Consider the following 17,500-nt stretch of genomic DNA (forward strand, 5'->3'; position numbering starts at 1 on the left):
AGAGAGAGAAAGGAAGAGAGAGAGAGAGAAAGGAAGAGAGAGAGAGAGAAAGGAAGAGAGAGAGAGAGAAAGGAAGAGAGAGAGAGAGAGAGAAGGAAGAGAGAGAGAGAAAGGAAGAGAGAGAGAGGGGAAGAGGAAGAGAGAGAGAGGGGAAGAGGAAGAGAGAGAGAGGGGAAGAGGAAGAGAGAGAGAGGAAGAGAGAGAGAGAGAAAGGAAGAGAGAGAGAGAGAAAGGAAGAGAGAGAGAGAGAAAGGAAGAGAGAGAGAAAGGAAGAGAGAGAGAAAAAGGAAGAGAGAGAGAAAGGAAGAGAGAGAGAAAAGGAAGAGAGAGAGAAAGGAAGAGAGAGAGAAAAAGGAAGAAGAGAGAGAGAAAGGAAGAGAGAGAGTAAATAAGTGAGGGAGTAAAAAAAAATAAATAAATAAGTGAGGGAGTAAAAAAAAAAATAAATAAGTGAGGGAGTAAAAAAAAAATAAAATAAGTGAGGGAGTAAAAAAAATTAAAATAAGTGAAGAAGTAAAAATAAATAAATAAAATAAGTGAGGGAGTAAAAAAAATAAATAAAATAAGTGAGGGAGTAAAAAAAAATAAATAAAATAAGTGAGGGAGTAAAAAAAAAAAAAATAAGTGAGGGAGTAAAAAAAAAAAATAAGTGAGGGAGTAAAAAAAAAAAAATAAGTGAGGGAGTAAAAAAAAATAAATAAAATAAGTGAGGGAGTAAAAAAAAATAAATAAAATAAGTGAGGGAGTAAAAAAAATAAATAAAATAAGTGAGGGAGTAAAAAAAATTAAAATAAGTGAAGAAGTAAAAAAAAAATAAATAAAATAAGTGAGGGAGTAAAAAAAAATAAATAAAATAAGTGAGGGAGTAAAAAAAAATAAATAAAATAAGTGAGGGAGTAAAAAGAAATAAATAAAATAAGTGAGGGAGTAAAAAAAAAAAAATAAAATAAGTGAGGGAGTAAAAAAAAAAAATTAGTGAGGGAGTAAAAAAAAATAAATAAAATAAGTGAGGGAGTAAAAAAAATAAATAAAATAAGTGAGGGAGTAAAAAAAAATAAATAAAATAAGTGAGGGAGTAAAAAAATAAATAAAATAAGTGAGGGAGTAAAAAAAATTAAAATAAGTGAAGAAGTAAAAAAAAATAAATAAAATAAGTGAGGGAGTAAAAAAAAATAAATAAAATAAGTGAGGGAGTAAAAAAAATAAATAAAATAAGTGAGGGAGTAAAAAAAAATAAATAAAATAAGTGAGGGAGTAAAAAAAAAAAAATAAGTGAGGGAGTAAAAAAAAATAAATAAAATAAGTGAGGGAGTAAAAAAAATAAATAAAATAAGTGAGGGAGTAAAAAAAATTAAAATAAGTGAAGAAAAAAAATAAATAAAATAAGTGAGGGAGTAAAAAAAAATAAATAAAATAAGTGAGGGAGTAAAAAAAAATAAATAAAATAAGTGAGGGAGTAAAAAAAAATAAATAAAATAAGTGAGGGAGTAAAAAAAAATAAATAAAATAAGTGAGGGAGTAAAAAAAAATAAAAAAAATAAGTGAGGGAGTAAAAAAAAATAAATAAAATAAGTGAGGGAGTAAAAAAAATAAATAAAATAAGTGAGGGAGTAAAAAAAAAAAAAATAAGTGAGGGAGTAAAAAAAAATAAATAAAATAAGTGAGGGAGTAAAAAAAAATAAATAAAATAAGTGAGGGAGTAAAAAAATAAATAAAATAAGTGAGGGAGTAAAAAAAATAAATAAAATAAGTGAGGGAGTAAAAAAAATAAAATAAGTGAGGGAGTAAAAAAAAATAAATAAAATAAGTGAGGGAGTAAAAAAAATAAATAAAATAAGTGAGGGAGTAAAAAAAATTAAAATAAGTGAAGTAAAAAAAATAAATAAAATAAGTGAGGGAGTAAAAAAAAATAAATAAAATAAGTGAGGGAGTAAAAAAAAAAAATAAAATAAGTGAGGGAGTAAAAAAAAATAAATAAAATAAGTGAGGGAGTAAAAAAAAATAAATAAAATAAGTGAGGGAGTAAAAAAAAAAAAATAAATAAGTGAGGGAGTAAAAAAAAATAAATAAAATAAGTGAGGGAGTAAAAAAAAATAAATAAAATAAGTGAGGGAGTAAAAAAAAAAAAATAAAATAAGTGAGGGAGTAAAAAAAATTAAAATAAGTGAAGAAGTAAAAAAAATGAGTGAAGGAGTAAAAAAAAAATAAGTGAGGGAATAAAAAAGATAAGTGAAGGAGTAAAAAATATCTTCCAAAAATTTTTATGTTATAGAGTTACTGTTTTTTTTTTTTTTTTTTAGATTATAAAATATAACTTTCTTTTCGGCAACCTTTTTTCTTCCTCTCTCACAGACGTGATATTGCTAGTTTCAGTCTTTTCTATCAATATTATTATGGCATATGCTCGTCCGAATTGTCTGGTCATTCAGCCTTTTGACACTTCATTATAATACGGATTCTTATTCCAGTAGTTTATTTCCAAAAACGACAGGTTTGTGGATTTTTTTTTTTATTATTTTTTTTACAAAGGAGTCACCACTTATCAAGGCCCAGAGGTCACTCGAGGATAAGGGTTAAAGAGTAGTCAATGGGAAAATGTAGTAATCGCTAATAGTAGAAATTTGGTAAACTGGATTACTTAAGGGGAATGGTTCATCAAGAATTTGTTTATGTTGGACTTGAGAAGACGACCATATTTTAGTCTGTTCTGTTTTCCTGCTTTTCAACAGAGTTCCACAGGCATGCAGTTCTAAGAAAGAAGCTTTGTTTATAGAATCTACGTTTAGGTTTTTACGCAAAGATAAAGAGTGGGGGAAATTATTGATAGTAGTTTCAGCTAGACAAGTGTTTTTCCTGAAAGTCAGGCCAGGGGGGACTCAGACAAGCACTTGCCATGAAAATAACGATAAAGCAGAGACATTCTTGCAACATATCTTCTGTGAGAAAAAGGTTGTAGGGAAGAGAAAAGCGCACCCTCCACTTTATTATGGAGTCTATTTTAAACTCTGTCAAGGTAGGATAAGCTGCTTTTAGCAGCTTATCCTACCCAGATGTGGCAAGAGTACTCTATCCTTGGACGTACAGAGCATTGATGATGGAAAGATAGAAGCTTGGTTTTAGATTCATTCAAATTAACTAGCCATCTCTTTCCATATTGTCTCCATCTCTTTCTGCTATTTTCCCATATCTAACCATGGTCTTTTTAAAAACTAAGGCCAACAGACATCTTCTGCCTATGCAATAATCATCTTTCACTCAGGTTAGCTCCTTACATCAAGTGGCTTTACACTTTGTCTGGAGCAATGTTACATAATGCTTTCTGTATGATGTTTACAATCTTTGTTGAACTTATTTACTTCTGTTCACATTATTGTATATAGTCATTCAATCACAACTATAGATCAGCAATCACAACTAACACGGTTCATTTAGCTTTTCTCAGCATCACGTCACATCACTTTATAAGTATCGAACACATTTAACAGACAGTTCGTTTCATTGTTGTTCAAGCACATAGGTTAGACGCCAACCACTCGAGTGTTGCTGGTCGCCATTCTGTTTTCACTACCAGGTTTTTCTCGGCAATGGAATGTTTTTCATGCACAATTCGGAATAGAAACGCACAAGTCTTCTGTAGTTTTTAAAAAAATTTTTTTTTTAATATATAGTTGAGTTTTATTTCAGACTTAAGACACTGCAGTGATCAGAACGCAACGCCAAGTTCTCTTCACTAACCTTAACATCTTAAGGAAGGGGGAGCATACAATTTGATGTGCTACATCTTTAAAGCACACATTGTGTCCTCTCACTTCAAGAACTAAACTCTTGAAAATAAAAACTGTGTCGACTCTCCCTCTTCTCTACTGTATGACTGTTCTTATACAACCAGCTGTGCCTTTGTTCTCTATCTTTCGATAATCGATCATGAATACTGCTGCACTTCGCAAGTGTACTTGCATTCCCCACTGTCTATTCAATCTGACCCCTTTCCAAATTAGACAATTACTCAAAACCCGATCACCCATGTTGTTAATTGCACATTCCTTATTCGAATTAAATTTTAAATATTATTTAATTGGAATTCATTGAGATGAATATTATTTATTAATTCATCTACTGCGGACTATTATTCTCACCTTTCTTAGTTATTTCACAACGTTTCGGCCAACTATTCCTCTGGCCTTCGTCAGATGGTAATTGCTGAGAATGCAGTTAGGAGATTTGGAGTTCATATCCTGTCGTGATTACCACCTGACAAAGGCCGGAAGAATAATTGGCAGAAACGTCATGAAACAACAACTAAGAAAGATGAAGATAATAGTCTCGCAGTAGATGAATAAATTTTTAACTCCATAAATGTACTTAATTAATCCTATTCGCTTGCCACTGTAGGGCCCCAATCTGTAACATCGATTTCCATTAAAAAAATATCTATTGGACACGTGCTAAAAAATTTCTATAAGATTAAATGATTCCGTGATTTTCACCCCCCCCCAAAAAAAAACAGCAGTTTCAAAGTTGTAGAGCATCATAAACAGATGTGTACACTGAAACTGAGCTATGCAGCATTTCTATTATGATGATGAAATTAGATGCCCAGCTTTAGAGTTAGATTTAAAGTAAATTTATTGTTTTAGAAATTCGAATAATTGGATACTTAAAGTTAAAAAAAAAAAAAAAAAAAAAAGCAATGTTCACTGCTTGTAAAACGTCACTAAAACCAAAATTTTCCATCATGGGGGGGGGGACACTCATAAAATTAGAAGCACGGCTTTGGAGTTAATTAAATAATGGGACCGACCATGTCAGAATAAACAAGAATGAGAATTGAAGTAACAACCACTTTGGATGATGTCAGCCCCCCCCCACTCCCAAAGAAGAAGAGACCTAAATTCTGACCTGTGACATAGACGAGACGCCAAATGCTGTAGAAAGAAACAAAGATGCAATTGTAATAAAAAAAAACAATTAGTTTTGGATCAGTCGGGTAGACAGTTACAGAGGTCAGAGACGCATGCTATGAATCGGTTTATTGTCCCCCTCATTTCTCTCCAACGCCATAATTTGTCATTTATTTGATAAACACAGCATTGTTCAGATGTGCATTTGGTGTCATTAAAAAGTACAGCGAAAATAGATGCAACTGATAAAACTAACTGATAAAAACAACTACACACTCACACTTACGAGGAGAGGGGAATACAGAGAAGAGTTTTATGCATACATTGTAAGAAACCCACTCGTTATGCGACAACATTTCAAACAAATTTATTGTTTTAGAAATTTGAATAATTGGACACTTAAAGCTAAAAAAGCAATGTTCACTGCTCGTAAACAGTCACCGAAATCAAAATTTGGGGAAAAACTCATAAAATTGCTATAAACCCATAAAATCCAATCAAACCAAAGGAAATTGATTTATGTATCAATTAATCGATGTTATTTTTATGCATTTTGTTTTTAGGTTTTATTGGCGAGATATACATATTTATATCTTTACTATTATATAAAAGGAACATTTGTGTTTGCTCCCTATGGACACTGAAACGACTAGGCATACTCTTATGTAGGTTTTGTATTGAATGCATCTCATTAGTATTGATTATCGAAAAAATCCGATTAAAGAAGGAAATCCAATTTTGACAAAAGTTAACACTTTTATACAACCTAACATCACAAGTGCATTTGAGTTTTATCACTGTACATGCAGAAAAGCTCAGTCTATAAAATCAACTGGAGTTATAAGCCAAGTGCATGTTCAAAATAAATGTTTCGTTTTAGAGCACAATTAAACAATGATACTTTGTATGTTTAACTTAAATTCAAGTGATCATGTAAAAATAATTGTATAATTAACAGTTAGCTCTTTAATAAGACAGGAGCGCATTCAAAATGAATGTTTCTGTTTAAAGCACAATTGAACCATGGTACTTTAATTGAAGCCATTAATTAGATAAATTTTTAAAATCGACAGTATGATGTAGACTACAAATTACTGTATACTAAGTCACTGTGGAGAGGCATGTGAAGCTGCCTCCCAATACACTGCAAGTCCCTAACTAGAGGGAACAATCAAGCGATTTGATTAATAGTGGATTGCACAGATTTCGATGATATTCAATCTTGGACAACGTTGGCTCTCCCTGCTAGTATATATATATATATATATATTTAATTTCATTCAGAAAAATATAATTTTTAAAATCAAAATATTTTGGACAAAGAATACAATTCAGAGTTTTTTCCTTAACCTATGGATTTTCAATGTAGCCTCATTTCCTCAAAGAAAAGTCATGAGCAAATATTAGGTCTAATACGAAATGATTTTGCTATTCAGCACATACAATAAAAATATATTAAAAATTACGTCTTTTTAAGGGACATAGATAAAGACAATAAAAGTACAAACAAAGAAAGGATATGAAATTATGGTATCCGGATGTTGTGCTAACCCGGTATGGAGTGGGATGCTGAGGTCAGAGCCAGAGTTAATGATTTTTCCTCTGGGGAGATGAGCCTACATCGAAAATCCATGGGTTAAGGAAAAAAATGAATCGTATTCATCGTCCAAACAATAAATTTCCATTTTGAAAAATTATATTTTTCTGAATGAATGAAAAAAAAACAAACAAAAAAAAACAACTATAAATTTCATTTGCTCTATCAAGTATATTGAGCTATTCTCTTTTTGGTTGCGATCGTCTTCCTAAAAAATATTTTGTAAGACTCGATATCACAGGATTCATTAATCTGTGTCCCTATTAGCCTCAGGATTATGCGATATATATATATATATATATATATATATATATATATATATATATATAGATAGATGTGTGTGTGTGTGTGTGTGTTTCGTTGTCTACAACTCATCAGAGTGGCTAAATCTAGCGAGATTCGATGTCACGTGTCAGTGGATAATTATATTTTAAGAAAACAATATGTATGCCGCTCCCCATGTGGGGGTACCAATTTGGTTAAAGGGAAAATTATTCCCAACCCGCATTTAGGTAAAAATGCACTTTCGTAAATAATTGAATTCATTCACTACGTATCGCAAAAACAAAAAACATATTAGTGTTGGGACGAAAAATAGGAATTTTTGGGGGGTATCAGAAAAATTATAGTCTAATTTTCTATTCCAATTAAAATTTTTAAATAAAAAAAATGAAACGGGGGGGGGGGAGCACAAATTGTTTTTATTTTTATTAGAAGTTGTTCCTTTATAACCTAAGACTGAGGAGGGCCACAGAATGAGTTAGAAATCTCATTTACAAATTTAATATTGATTCAATTCACAGAGTTCAATTTATTTTATTTATTGGTCATTTATAACTTGACTATTGCCTTTGTAATCGTTTCGCATCTATTCACTAAAATGTCTGTACTCTCATCTGAGGGAGTTCATATGATTATTAACAAGTTTAAATGCTCGGGGGGGGGGGGGGAGGGCGTGATCTGAAATAATTAAAATTTTATGGCACCTTTTTAGACAAGGAAATTCTCAGACTCTCCATACCTAATTTAATTTGCTTTTATTAGTTTTTATTATGAGCAAAGTAAATATCCTAGGAGGTCACTTGCCTATTCAATATCACAGATTTTAAAAAACTTTCTGCACCTATATGATTAATGGCCATATGACACTTGGGACTTTAATATCAAAGATTTAACATGCTTGGAATTTATTTTGTGGTGTTGATTTTGTAAGATCACCACATCCTTTGAAATATTTCATGTTTCCTTATATTTTGTTTGGTTTTGACACAAGTGAAAATATAGAGGAAAATCTCACAAGTTTATCAAAACTTTGGAAAAGCAAACGTTGAGAAGTTTAACTTAAAAAACAAAAAAAACTTTCATTTACATTTAAAATACCCTAAACATAAGATTTTACTTTTTAGGAAATTGTGCGAGTACACTGAAACGTTATTTAAGAATTTAGAATGGGGGTTCAGTTGTGCATATAAATATAATGTAAACTGACCCCATTTCGGTACATTATAACTTTTTAAGCACTAATTCTAAGGCCAGTCAGCAAACTCATAAAATCACATGTAATTGCTCTATTTTTCATATTGCCATCTGTACTTAGAACGTGATTTTTATGCAATTTTAACAATATACATTAATACGATAGCACGTGTGTTATTCTGTGTGTCACGATTACATCCTAGTGACTATTGTTTAATTATGGATTCCCATTTCTTATAAATAATTTTACCAAGAATTCTTCATAAGTTTTAGTTTTAGTGTCGATTATAGCTGATGGCACTCAAGGCATTTATTTTCTTATGAATAATTCTTAGTAAAATTATTTATAAGTTTTGGTTTCGATTTCGATTATAGCTGATAGAATTCCAGTGATCTATTTTTTTTTTTTTTCATAAATAATTTTATCAAGAATTTTCATAAATTTTGGTTTTAGTTTAGAGTATAGCTGAAGGTCGGTAAAACACGGTAGGAATTGGGTAGAATTTGATTATTTAAGAGGATGGCTCAACAAAAACTTATTTACATTGTATAACCCTAACCCCCTCTGTGTCCGGGGCCGGGCTGCATCCGTCGCTAACCTGGTTCACGGGAGCATATTTGTGATGTACTCTTGGCCGTGTTCATCATTCCCGGCTCGCAAAACCATAGATGCAACCCAGCAGGGCTACATTCTTACTTGTCTAGTGGTGGACCCCTCAAGCGTGACCAGACTCTACCGGTCACTGGAAAATATCTCTGCTGCTCAGGGCACACAAAATGTGCATGACCCTAAGTCCGTGTGGCAACATTGTCGATTTCGGCCGTCACTCTGGCTTCGTGCTGGATCCAGTCTATCTCTTTCATCATCTGGCGTCAGGGCATACCTGAAATAAACTGCATCTTCATTCAGGCCGGCGATCGAGAAACAAAGAAAAACTTTAGTTCATTTTCGTAAAAACCAAACAAAATAATTATTTATAAATCATTTTACACTTGTTTAAAGTCGAGTTCTTTTATCCGAGCTTCGTGATGCAGGTTGTATAATTTAAGTTCATGTAGTTGATTTCCCAGCTAAGAACAAGAGCTGTTCAACTTAGCTCTTATGAGAGTTTCTGCCGCCCCCCCCCCCACGCAGGGCGAGAGCGATGTGGACGTCTCGATGCCAGCCAGTAAAAAGAGACTACTTCTAAAAAACCAATCGTTTTTATAAAACTGGCCTCTTCCCTCTTCTGTCATATTGAAGATTACTTTTTTTCCTCTGAACCTCTTTTTTTCTCTATTCCATTATCTTATATTCTTTTTCTTCTCTCGTAAACTTCTTTCTTTAATCCCCTTATTTTACATTCTTTTCATTTTCTCTTTCTTGTGAACCTCTTCCTTCACTTTCGTGACCATATCTCTCCTTAGGCTCAATTTTATTTATTTATCTGTCCAACTAACTTATCACTGGCTTGGTGGCCTGGTAGATAAATACAACAGGTGGATCCAAATGACAACATCTCCCAGACACCAAAGCAGACATTTTGAACCAAAGTCATTATTTCCATAATATTTGAATTGTTCTTTCTAAACTCAACCAGAAAACGATCCTGTATTGTTTTTCTGCCAAACTCAAGAATCTTATTATCATATTTATTTTATTTTTTCCATTGAAATATTTTATTTCTTATGGACATTTTTGCCTCTTCTCATCGCTATATAAGTACAAAATGGAAATTAAAACCGCTTAAAGAACAATTATTATCTACTATCCTCCTCCCCTCCTGATAAAGTCCCAAAGACATTTTTCTTTTTTTCCTTGATCAAATATCACACCCCCTCTCCTACCTTCTCTTCCTCTATTTGAAAAGCAAGACCATCTGGTATCGCCCGGAATCTTGCTACAATTGGACTTGAAAACGACCATATTGTAGTCAGCCGGAAAGCAGATCCATGATATAGAATTTCATAGGCATGCAGTTTTAGAAAGGAAATTGTTCACAGAATTTGCATTTTGTTTTAGGAAAAGATAGAGTAATTATTGATAGTGGTTGTAGCTAGACAAGTGTTGCAAATGTTTTGCAAGGAGGGGGGTCATAGATTGAAGCTCAGTAGAGCACCTACTATGATAGAGCAGAGATAGATTTGCAAGGTCTCTTTTGTGAGAAAGAGGAAGTAGGAAGATGAAAAGGACCTCATCCACTAGATTTCAGTTTTATACCCTGTCAAGGCAGGAAGAGGTACTTGTAGCATATTCTCCCAAGATGTGGCAACAGTATTCCATTCCTATGACATGCTTGGCTCTTGTATAGGTAGAAGATTGTTGTGAGCGAGATACTTTCTGAAGCAGTAGAATAATCTGACCATTTTTCCAATGATTTTTGGCAATGGATCTGATGCAAGCCTTCCATTTCAGATCAAGAGTGAAGGTCGGTACTAGAAGTTTATCAAAGTATGGTGCTTCCTCAAGACTATAGCCGTTCATTTTTAATCAGGGCCAAGTTATGATCAGAGCATTAGTGGTGAAAAGAGGGAAGTTTGGTCTTTTCTTTATTTTAGGTAAAACAGATTTTTAATTTTTTTTATTCCTATGCCGGACTTGAGTAAATCATAAAGAAAAAGCAGTTTTGATTGATCGGTAACATTGTGAATAAAGTGTTCATCTTCATTTTGAATATTGGGTTTGTATTACTGTACACATAGATTCGAAAAAGTTGTCAAAAAAACAAATATATAACAAATAAATGTTATCAAAGGCAAGATAAGTTACTTTTCTACCAAAGTGGACATATTTTTTGTGTTTTTATTCAATTTAACATGTTTATTCAGCTCGAAAAGCATACAGTGTTTAGCGATGTATTGGAAAATTCAAGATGGCGGCCGATTCTCTCTTTAACACCGTAAGTTTGGAAAAAGGTGTAATAAATAATAAACTAGACAAAATACTGTTAGAAATTCGCTCAATATATGTTACCGTGACATAACTTGACATATATTCGGTGGTTTTTAATAGTATTTTGTCTAGTTTAACACCTTTTCCCGAACTTACCGTGTTAAAGAGAGAATCGGCCGCCATCTTGAATTTTCCAATACATTGGTAAACACTGTATGCTTTTCGAGCTGAATAAACATGCTAAATTGAATAAAAACACGAAAATTATATCCAGTTTGGTAGAAAAGTAACTTATATATAACAAATAAATGTTATCAAAGGCAAGATATTTGTTTTTTGACAACTTTTTCGAATCTATGTGTACAATAATACAAACCCTGAATATTTTATGCTACATTTTAAAGTTCGAATACAACAATTGCTTTTTCTGTAATAGCATTTTGGTTAGTTCTGAACTGATATCAAACATTTTTCTGAATTTTTGAGATCAGGGTTAATGATTTTTATTATTGGGATAATTTGAACTATTGTTTTCATCTTGGAGTTATTTTCACAATATTTTGAGTTATTTTCCAACCTTCTGAGCATATATCTTCCTGCAAGGTAAGGTAACTGATAAAATACTAAGTAAAGTTCAGTTCTAAGTGACACCTTTCTGGAGGGTGACAGTTCAATCCTCAGTGCAAGCGATACAATACAATTGCTCAAGACTTCTATTCAATCATGGTTGACAGAACGAGAGCATGCTACCCCCTCTCTGATAGATTAAATAAAGTATTACATTTGAAATTCTGGGAAGATTCTCAAGTTCGACAAGATACACCTAAAGAAAGTTGGAGGTTACATTGGAAAAATGACACTCCTGCTATAGGTCCTGATAGGTCCTCCTGCACTATCAGCTAAGCTTCAGCCACTGTCTCATTGACGAAATGTTGCATCCCTCTGCCTGTTTTACAAGTACTTTAATGGTAGATGTTCTGACGAACTACAAACCCTTGTGCCCTCTCAGTGGAAAAACACCTGACAAACCTGACAAGCAGCAAAATCCGCTACACATTCCCTAGATATAAGCCTTCTTCCCTAGGACTGCTAGACTCTGGAATTCCTTTCCGGACCCCTGCTTCCCTTACTGTACCGACATGCGAAAGTTTAAGTGTAATGTAAACAGACATCTTGCTGCTCAACTCCCCACATAGTACCCAGACAAATTATGTCCCAGATAATAGCCCCCTACATTAAAGTAGCATTGTGCCTGGTTTGGCGTGAAAACAATAGTCTGAAAAATCCAAATGATATCAATCATCAGTGTAAGCTTAAATAATGCACTCTTTATTGCGATTTAATGTTAAAAAATTAAAAAAAAAAAATATTTGAAACAGATGCAGAAAACCTTTTTTTCACACCAGACAAGGTATATTGCCACTTGGAACGCAAGAAGCTACTAGTTTGGATTGTGTCTAACAGGGAATTGTGGGGAGCTGAGCAGCGAGATGTCTATTCAGAGTACATTTAAATTTTTGCAGGTTAGTACAGTTAGGGAAGCAGCAAACAGGGAGGGATTTTTAAAGTCTAGAAGTTCGAGGGAAGAAACTTAGGCCAGAAGGCTTTCCGGCATTTAGGGACCTCAATAGTAAAGAGGTAGGATTTTGCTGCTTGTCAGGTTAAGCAGGAGTATGTACATTGACGGAGTGTGTTATGCATTCATCAGAGCACATTCCATTAAAGTACTTGTAAAACGGGCACTGGGATGCAACATTGCAGTGATGGGCCAGTGGTTAGAGTTGGGCCAATAGTGTGGGACATGTTAGATTTAAGACTTTTTCTTCGGACCCTGTTCAAGAGTGAGAGACTAGAGGTAAATGCATCACCTCAGATGTGGCAACAACACTCCATGAGCGAAATGTGGCTTCGTAAAGATATAGGATGTAATAGGGTGTAATTTACTAGGACGGTTTAAAAAAAAAAAAAAAAAAAAAGGGCTGCAAATTGACACGTAAATATTTAAAGCCTTGAAAATAATTTTAAAATAAAAAATCCTGTTAGAAACCTACTCAATAAATGTCTATATATATATATATATATATATTGGGTGTGTTTCTAACAGTATTTTGTTTTATTTTAAAGTCATTTTCAAGACTTTAAATATTTAGGTGTCAATTCGTGACCATTGTTCTTATTCTCACCTTATGCTAGATACTATATTTTTCGAAACAAATAAACGTTTTGGGTTTGTATTACTGTACACAGATTCGCAAAAGTTGTCAAAAAACAAATATAACAAATAAATATTATCAAAAGCAAAATAAGTTACTTTTCTACCAAACTGGATATATTTTTTGTGTTTTTATTGAATGTAACATGTTTATTCAGCTCGAAAAACATGCAGTGTTTACCGATGTATTGGAAAATTCAAAATGGCGCCCGACACTCTTTAACGTGGTAAGTTTGGGAAAAGGTGTTATAAATAATAAATTAGACAAAATACTATTAAAAATACACTTAATATATGTCAAGTTATGTCACGGTAACATAATGAGCGAATTTCTAACAGTATTTTGTCTAGTTTATTATTTATAACATCTTTTCCTGAACTTACCGTGTTAAAGAGAGTGTCGGGCGCCATTTTGAATTTTCCAATGCATCGGTAAGCACTGTATGCTTTTCGAGCTGAATAAGCATGTTACATTGAATAAAAACACGAAAAATATATCCAGTTAGGTAGAAAAGTAACTTATCTTGCCTTTGATAACATTTATTTGTTATATATTTGTTTTTTGACAACTTTTTCGAATCTATGTGTACAGTAATACAAACCCAACGTTTTAAAGTAAGTAAAACTACTAAAAACTTATTCAGTTAGGTGGAAGAGTAACTTATCTTGCCTTTGGTAACATTTGGTCATATTTTCGATCCTGACCACTTTTTCAAATCTCTGCGTATTGTAAAACATACCCAAAGAATATCTAATTTTATAACGATACATTAAAATATAAGTTTAAATTTTCTGAACAAAAATTAAAAAAAAACATGTTAGTAAATTATTTTCATAAAACATATTTCAAATTCATTTACGATAGTATAAAAAATACACTTACATTTTAATGTTAGAAAATTGTAGGTCTTTGTGTCTTGTCAGTAGCCGGAAGAGGACTAAACTGGCAAATGATTTCAATAGAGAAAGAGTAATTTTTATTAGTATATTTTATGACCTACCATTTATTTACAACCAGATATAGGAAATATAAATGAACTAGCAGGACCCCCCCCCCCGCATGTATAGTAAAAAAAAACAAAAAAAAAAAAAACAAAAAAAAAAAAAACAATAAAACTATGGTTGTTAGTGGGAGCCACTGCAGTTCCATGAGTAGGGGCAGACAGTGGCGAAAATGAATCACATCTTTTTTCTATACTGATGTATTCCAATGGAAAAGAAAAAGTATTAAATTGATATGAAGAAATATTAGGTACGGGCAAAATGAATGCCGATGCTCAAAATGTATAAACATTTTGGCCTCTCCCTTTACTTAAAACAAAATACCAAAAATCAGGAAATTAACCAATTTTAATAAAATTTTCAGTATTTATCAAATAATAATCGCGGAATATAATTAACTAATTATTTTTATTTAAATCTTAGTGAAAATGTATTTTGTTTAAACAAAAATACTTTTACTAAAGTTATGGTTTTCAGTAGTAAATAAAATACGCAAGAATTTATTTTTGCTTTTTTTTATATATAAATAAAGCATCGGAATTTGTAATAAAAAAAAAAAAATTTTTTTTTTTTTTTTTTTATAGGAACATTACGAAAAAAAGCCCCCAAAGTCTGTATTAATGAATTCGATATAACTCGAAGAAAAAGGAATTTCTCGAACTACCGACATCACCATTGAATTAAGCATTGCTTGTTTAATATTTTCACACAAAAAATTATAAATTGCAAAAATATTTTTACTTTTTTTTTAAATTACAGTTTTTGCATAATTTTTATATGCAAGATTTTAATAATTTCCTTGCTCACAAGAACGTGAAACTTTTGGCGTAACATATTTGTTATATAATACTGAACAATAATTAAAAAAAAATTAATTTGAAAACAGGAACATAGAAAAATAATTAAATTAAAAAATGGAAAAACTTATACAAACGTTCAGAATAGGAAGGTACGAATGCACGTCTGAAAAAAAAAATTATCACACTCCTCCCTCCCTTTTAATTACATGACGTCATTTTCACAGTCTTTCGACTGGCTGAAATTTTAGGCCTTTGTATATTACGTGTTTAGAAAAACTTTAGTTTGCGTTTTGCGAACGGCAGAATCGCTCGGTTTTGAGCTAATTAATTTATGTTTTGTACAAACAAGTATGACGAGATCCCTGGTGACACCAGATGATCTTGCTTTTCAAATAGAGGAAGAGAAGATGGGAGAGGATGAGGTATGGTTAGGGGGGGGCTTCGGTGTAATTTTCTAGCAAATGACAAGGAAAAGGAAGGGGCAGATGTAGCAAGATCCCAGGCGATACCAGATGGTCTTGCTTTACAAATAGAGGAAGAGAAGGTAGGAGAGGGGTGTGATATTTGATCAAGAAAAAAAGAAAAATGTCCCTAGGACTTTATCAAGAAAAGAAGAAAATAATAGATAATAATTGTTCTTTAAGGGTTTTAAATTTCCATTTTGTACTTATGTAGCGATAAGGAGAGGCAAAAATGTCCAGAAGAAATAAAATATTTCAATGGAAAAAAACAAAACAAAAATAAATAAATATGACAATGAGATTCTCGCGTTGGCAGAAAAAAACAATACAGGGTCGTTTTCTGGTTTAGGTTCGAACAACAATTCAAATTATTAAAGAAAATGTTCTGTTGAAAGGTACAATGACTTGGGTTCAAAAGGTCTGCTTTGGTGTCTGGGAGATGTTGTCATTTGGGTCCACCTGTTGTATTTAACTACCAGCCAACCAGGCCAGTGATAAGTTAGTTGGACAGATAGATAAATAAATTGAACCTAGGGAGAGATATGGCCATGAAAGATGAAGAAGAGAGAAAAGAAAGAAAATGAAAAGAATAAAATAATGAGTTCACGAGAGAAGGAAAAGAATAAGATAATGGAAAAAAGAAAGAATAACTCAAAAAAAGTGGAAGGAGGAATTACTGATTTGATAAAAACGATGGACTTTTTGAAGTTAGGGTCCTTAGTCCTTTTTACTGGCTGGCATTCGAGGCGTCCACGTCACTCTCACCCCGCCTGGGGGAGGGGGAACCCTCATAAGAGCTAAGTTAAAAAGCTCTTGTTCTTAGCTGGGAAATTGATTCGTGGAACTTAAGTATGCAACCTGCATCACGAAGCTTGAATCAAAGAACTCGACTTTTAAACAAGTGTAAAACGATTTATGAATAATTATTTTGTTTCGTTATATAAAAATGTCCCAGAGTTTTTCCTTCTTTCTCGATTGTCGGCCTGAATGAAAATGCAGTTTGTTTCAGGTATGCCCTGACGCCAGATGATGAAGGAGACAGACTGGATCCAACACAAAGCCAGAGTGACGGCCGAGATCGACAATGTTGCCACATGGACTTAGGGTCATGCACATTTCGCGTGCCCTGAGCAGCAGAGAGATATTTTCCAGTGACCAGTGAGAGTCTGGTCACACTTGAGGGGTCCACCACTAGATAAGTAAGAATGTAGCCCTGCAGGGTTGCATCTATGGTCCTGCGAGCCGGGAGCGACAAACACGGCCAGAAGTACATCACAAGTATGCTCCCGTGAACCAGGATAGCGACGGATGCGGCCCGGCCCTCAGACAGGAGAGAGGGTTATATTATACAAGGTGTTATTTTTTGTTTTTTCAAAATTTAATTCAATATTTTAGGTCTTTACTAATTATCCTTGAAATAGATCCAGAAAACTAATATTTATCTTTTAAATGAATTTTTACAATGAATTTATTTAACTTCAAAATTTAGCTGAATTGAGTAGCTCGCTGTGAAAACATTTTTCATAACTTTTTCACGTGTACAAATATTTTTTTTTCTCTTGAAAATTAAGCTTAGTCCTTAATCTTTCAAATACAATCAAAAAGTAGTCGGAAACCTACAAAAAAATTATGGTAGATCGGCTTTCAAAACTATGTCCCCCTATCGTTGTCCGCCCATTTTTGCTCATACCTAAGAAACGTCTAGCTTAAAGAAATTGTAGGCTATCTATATAAGAGCCAGATGCGTCCAAGGATGGAATACTGTTGCCACATATGGGCAGGAGCTGCTAGAAAAGACTTGTCCTGCCTTGATAGGGTTCAAAATAGACTTTGTGGCCTGGTGGGAGATATCCCTTTCTCTTCGCTGCAACCTCTATCTCACAGAAGAGATGTTGCGAGTTTGTCTCTGCTTTATTGTTATTTTCATGGAAGGTGTTCGACTGAGCTTCAGTCTATGGTCACCCCTCGCCAAACTTTCACAAGAAACACTAGACTAGCTGAAAACACTATCAATAATTCCCCCACACTCTTTATCTGTGCCTAAACCTAAACATAGATTCCATGATCAAAGCTTCTTTCTTAGAACTGCACGCCTGTGGAATTGTCTTCCGTTTTCCTGCTTTCCAGCCGTCTATAATATGGTTGTCTTCAAGTCCAACGTGAACAAGTTTCTGATGAG

General features: G+C 33.0%; 1 protein-coding gene across 3 annotated transcripts in view; it reads right to left on the bottom strand.

Moving 5' to 3' along the window:
* LOC145269506 (uncharacterized) overlaps positions 1-17,500 on the bottom strand; it is a 273,423-nt gene that overhangs the window by 69,407 nt on the left and 186,516 nt on the right. Inside the window, exon 1 of one of the 3 annotated variants that reach the window (XM_080125244.1) lies at positions 13,942-13,989. The exons of the other annotated variants lie outside the window; for them this stretch is intronic. The gene's annotated coding sequence lies outside the window, so the exon portion shown is untranslated. Of the gene's footprint in view, positions 1-13,941; positions 13,990-17,500 lie in introns of those variants that run through there. 3 annotated transcript variants of the gene reach the window in all.

The sequence above is a fragment of the Euprymna scolopes genome, chromosome 45 (genome assembly GCF_053919585.1).
Source record: "Euprymna scolopes isolate OS-2025 chromosome 45, ASM5391958v1, whole genome shotgun sequence".
NCBI lineage: Eukaryota > Metazoa > Mollusca > Cephalopoda > Sepiida > Sepiolidae > Euprymna > Euprymna scolopes.